At 32.9% G+C, this 6,000-nt stretch overlaps 1 protein-coding gene across 5 annotated transcripts in view; it reads right to left on the bottom strand.

Moving 5' to 3' along the window:
• LOC106459614 (leucine-rich repeat-containing protein 24-like) overlaps positions 1–6,000 on the bottom strand; it is a 160,391-nt gene that overhangs the window by 44,472 nt on the left and 109,919 nt on the right. The window lies entirely within an intron of this gene.

Here is a 6,000-nt window from a genome sequence, read left to right as displayed (position 1 = left end):
TTTTTCTAAGTTAAGCCCCTGAATTATAAGATTTAATCACAATGACTCTGATAACGTGATTTTGGAAAATGTTATACATTTAATGGTAAATGTTATTAAAATGAAATTTCAAAATAATGCTATTAGAGGAATTTTACAAAATCTGTTATGAGTAAATTCTCTTACTATAAGTTCAATCATACCATGCTTATTTTGACTCTCACCATATACCAATATAATCTTGGATGACGAGCACGTGGTCCCCGGTGTCTCAGCGGTAATCTCGAGGGCTTATCATACTAAGTTCGGGGTTCGATCCTTATGGAGGGTATAGTGCAGACAACCCATTATACATCTTTGCATTAAAAATAAACGAGGACTAGCGCTTACACGTTAGAAAGTATATCTGTAGTTACTTAATATCACTTATACCAATGAATATTTATTTTAACAGCATAATGGTAAAGAAAATTGGGTGATGTAGGTACGTGATCATTAACAGGGCTGGAATACCAACTTCTAGAGGCAAGGTTTATTAATTATAATTTACGAAACCTGTATTCAGTAACTCTATTTTTATCCTTAATTTTAGTTATATGCTTTTCAGTTTTATTAACAGTAACTATCATCATACATATACCTGCAAACTTTTTAATGGTAGTTTTAAATCTGGAATATAGTGGACTTAACATTCATATTTGCTCACACCTTTCTAGTTACATATAGTACTTTACAATTTTCATTTCGCAAGTGGGTTTTGCGATTAAGAAATAAATATGATGGATAAAGCGTTTCGTTTACATACTCAGTCATATCTAAAAGCAGGATCAACCATTAATACATATCAGGGACGTTTAAGAACGTTCGTTAAATTAGCAGATGTGCCATCTTTAGGATATTAACGATTGAGAGGGAAGTTTGATGTCAAAAATTTAAACAGGGACATGTAGAAACGTATGTATTTATAACGTTTCTTTTCATTGACTTAACACGACTTGGTGGTTAATGCGATTAACTCGCCATCTGCGGGTCGCAAGTTCGACTCCCATCATTGAGCATGCTCGCCCTTCAGCTTTGGACGCGTTATAATGTGATGGTCAATCCCACTGTTTGTTGGTAAAAAGTAATCCAAGAGGGCGGTGGGTGTGTTGACTATCTGTCTGCTCTCTAGTTTATTACTTCTAAATTAGGGACGGCTATCGCGGATAGCCCTCGTGTAACTTTGCGCGAAACTGAAAAACAAACTCTAAATTAGGGACGGTTAGTGCAGATAGTACTCAAGTAGCAAAATTCAATAAACAAATAGAATGATTATTTCCAGTTGAGACACGCTACAATGTAAACTTAGCATGCAAGATAATCATTAGCTAGGAAAGATATTACACTAGATGTCGCCCATAACTTATTAATATAATATTTACTTGAAATATTGTTTGTTGTTAAGCATAAAGCTACACAATGGGCTATCTGTGCTCTTCTCACCACGGGTATCGATACCCGATTTTGAGCGTTATAAACCAACAGATTTACCGTTGTGCTACTGTTGAGCTTATTTGAAATTATAAATTATATAATAAAATAATTATATATTAACATAATAACAGAAAAGTATCATCATGACTCCTATGGTACTACCTGAAAATAATCTCAATACGCCAGGTAGCTTTGGCTCCACGATCTATGCGAATGGTACAAACATCAGGAAGGGCTCAGATAACAACAGATAAAACAATTTCAATTTCAATTTGTTGTCACCATCAACTGGAAACTAAACCAAATCAGGTCTGCTGTGTACTTAATATTGAATTTTACCATACATTATAATCCAATACTGTCTGTTTAAGATAGACACGCACATCAATAGCAACAAATTTGAGCTAACATATGCTATATAAAAATCTCGCTATCGAAAAAAGACCCCGATGTTTAATGGTTAGAAAACACAAATATTAATCTCTGTGCCTTCAAAAACCACACTAATGTTAAATTACAAGGAAATCCTGATGAATTCTATAAAAACAAAAGTGTTATATCTGCGATAGTCAACGTTCATAAGAACACTAAAAACGCGTGGAAATGGTTCTTAATCTTTAGTTGCCTTCCAAAAAAACCACAAACCCGTACTTATGATACTACTTTCACTCTTTAAGAGAGTGATAATAGTATATCGAAATTGTATTTTCTAATCAAGAATTATGATAAAGGCACAACAATATGTGTGTGTTTTTTTATCTCTGTTGCTAACGTTATTATGTTTGGTTCAATTAGATCCGGTTTCTAGTTGTTATAACCAGCTCGTGAGTATTTCTTTCCCCCGTAATAAGGGTAGGGAATTACCTTAAAGCTTTACTCGACTTTGATTAGGGAATTATCTTAAAGCACTACTCGACTTTGATAAGATAACAATGAAGCAATAGTAACAAACGAACGAAACTACAGCATGATAAATTTTGATGAGGAAAAAATAACTACATAACTAGTCTTTTGACTAAATTATCTTAATCGAGATCTGATGAAATTCATTTGGCTGAACTTTTAATTATTTTTGCTTGTATATCGCCAGCTTTATATTCACCCCCCCAAACAAAAAGCAACAAAATAGCCTCAGTATCATTTTTCATTATGTAACGCCTAACTGTGCTTATAGTGCAGGAGATGATCAGTTAGTACTTATAGTAGGAATGGGGCGATACAATACATGCAGTACAAACTATTTACTCAAATACATCTTTAAAAACCAAATAATACATTTTCAAAAGTATCTGAGAGATACCCATAGATGATAAACAAACCACATACATAGGACCACTTGAGAAAGTCAACAGAGCAGATACAAAAATTCACGAAACCATACATTTCTCAATTTCAATGAATGACTGCCTGACATTGTTGAATGTTTCTAGCTGTGTACCAAAAATATTTACCATAGTTATAAGTGCACCAAATAGAACAATAGCACAGGGACCACATGCTAATGCTGGCGTTTTTCTATACTAAACATGAACCCTTAGTATATGCACACAACTCACACTACATCACCCAAATGACATTGCACACTATAGAGTGTGTGCCATCACATGCACATTCACAACGTGTACATACACCATAAGTAAAGAGAATGTACATCACACACACATACATCATTATTTCCACATACCGAAATATTGTAATATAGATACAGGATTACAACACACATTAATGAATAATGCATAAAATCATGTCACCTTGTATAAAAAAAGGTGCACGAACAACTGGAAAAATATTTCAAAAATTTAAAGTGTAAGAATGGGTGCACCAAAACGTGAGGAAACAAGGTAGGAATGGGCACGGTGTAATAAAACTTCCTTTGTATAACCTCACTAGGGGGGCGTGTCCAACATCTGGTCCATGCCTACTTCGTTTTTCTGGGTTCATGATATTATATAACTTTTGGGTACATACAAAAGTATAGACTGTAACAAATCCATGACGTGGATACACAGAAACCTCTTAGGATTTTTTACCTTTGTATTTTAACCCATCTATGTAGCTAATGTACGAAATCATGTTGCCTTCTCATTCAATTGCAAAAGGCGGGACAAGTTGTAAAAAAACAAACAAACAAAAATACAAGCTATGGGTCCATACGAATATCTGATTCTTCTGGTGTCGTATATACACATTTTACAGTACATGTATTACCTCCATTAATTCGATTTACGGAAATCTCTAGTCATTGTATGATAAGCATAACTAACTTTGGTAAGTTTAGTCCACCTGGCTTATTGTATACAAGATAAAAAGAATAAACAAAGTAGGCATGGACTGGATGTTGGACACGCCCCCTTGTGAGGTTGTACAGAGTAAGCTTTATTACACCATGTCCATTCCTACCTTGTTTCCTCACTTTCTGTTGCACCCATTCATATTACACAATCATTTTTTAAATATTTTTTACATTTGTACCTACATCACGTTTTAAAATACATTCAAACAAAAGCTAAACCTAACGAGTTTCGATGAAAGTGGTTTGACCAAAACTTTAATCATATATATATATAATATTTTTCACTAGAACGATTTGAATCTCTGCATTTTCGGATCTTATCACGCTCTATTTGTTGAATTTACTTGTTTGTGATTTTAAAAGCCGAAAACATAGAAACAACAATAATAAAATTGCAAATTTAGACAAAACATTAATTCCAAAATAAGTAGAGAAATTAATCACAAGCACCTACGTAACCATTAAAACAACAACAACAACTAGTATTACATAAATTTAACGGCATCAAATTCCATTTTGAAACTATATAACTGCGTTAATAGAAAAATGAGCTAAAGACTTTTTGTTTTTTAAAAAAGAAGAACAAAAAACTAAACGTTTGGCATCATCGTACAGTGACCAAATTTATAAAGCAGGTTAAACAGGCCTAATATCAAAAGTTCCTCATAATTTCACTTTTTTATAATATTAATATACAAAATTTCAGTCCTAGAAAGCTAGATGTACGAGTAAATACACACCTTAACCTCCCTAAATACATGTACACATATATAAACACACACGGATCCTCCCTAACCTCCCTAAATTCATGTATACATATATATAAACACACACAAATCCTCCTAACCTTCTTATACACATGAATACATATATAAACACACACGGATCCTCCTAACAACCCTATATACATGTATACATATATAAACACACGTGAATGATAATTCTAAATTACAGTGATATTATACAAAGATCTTATATTAGTATTTTCTTTTTAGAATACGTAATTATGTCGACAGTGTATGTATTCAGTGCGCAAAAGCAAAATACTCACACCCATACAACACATACATGTATAATGGATAGTCTAAAAGTATAATGGTCTTTATTAACTTTCGCATTTATATTTAAATTTATAGTGTTCCTCTTCATGTTTTCAATTAGTTTCTACTTGCACATTATTTTTGTAGGTAACAGTAAAACTTAAGCTGATAATATAATTTAAATGTGGACACAATTGTAAACTATACCATTAAGTTAAAAGTGGATAAATTTGTTTTCTATCTAATACACTGTCGTTGGATTTAGGCACATGAAGAAACATTTTTTGTTTAATGTATGTAGTTTCACAACTCCTCAATGGGTCAGCGGTAAGTCTTAGAGGCGTATAATGCTTAAAATCGAGGTTCGATACCCGCAGTAAGCACAGCACAAATAGTATATTGTGTAGCTTTGTGCTCAACAACGAAACAAAAAACTTAAGTTTCATATCATTAATTTGCTTTATGAGTACTTTCAATATAAAATGATTTAAATAGGTATGTTCATATGCGTATGTATATTCTAATATTCGATTAGTAAGCTGCTTCATTTCAGAAACTACTCGACAATTTGCAGCTCAAGTTCATCTAATAACTATACCTTTTTGTTAGCAAACTGCTCACAGTGATGACTCTTATGGATGTTAATTTAGTAATATAGAATAGCAGTAATTATACCATGTGAAAAATATACACACGTATCGGTAAAGAAATCAAATCCAAATTATACGATAGAAACACTTTACTGAATCAAAAGCGTTGCTGCTAATTCTATATAAATTTGAATATCCAAACAATAAAGAGGCGGTTATTCGTAGTTCTTTTAAAAATTTTAATGAAATGAACGTAAGCAACTTCTCAGGGGATTGATGAGAACTGACACCGCTCGCAACTGCAGTTCTATGCTGGTCATGAAATGCTTATATGGTTTCATTGAAACAGAATCTACAAAATTTATGAAGCTAGACAAACCGAGAAAGTATAATTAGCCTGTGTTAACTATACGTATGAATTCAATAAAACAAACCCAAGCAAATATTAATTTAAGCAGTTTGGTGTTGACTATTTAGAAACATTTTTTTATGGAACAAAGGTTATTTAACTATCGGAAATCGAGTCGCGGGATCGAAACCCAGAATTTGACATGATCGCCCTTTCACTTGTGAGGATGTGTGTGTGAGGGGTGAGTTGTTATAATTTGAGTACGAATCCTACTAT

The sequence above is a fragment of the Limulus polyphemus genome, unplaced genomic scaffold (assembly GCF_000517525.1).
Source record: "Limulus polyphemus unplaced genomic scaffold, Limulus_polyphemus-2.1.2 Scaffold637, whole genome shotgun sequence".
Lineage (NCBI taxonomy): Eukaryota > Metazoa > Arthropoda > Merostomata > Xiphosura > Limulidae > Limulus > Limulus polyphemus.
This window is presented reverse-complemented; position numbering and strand designations above follow the sequence as displayed.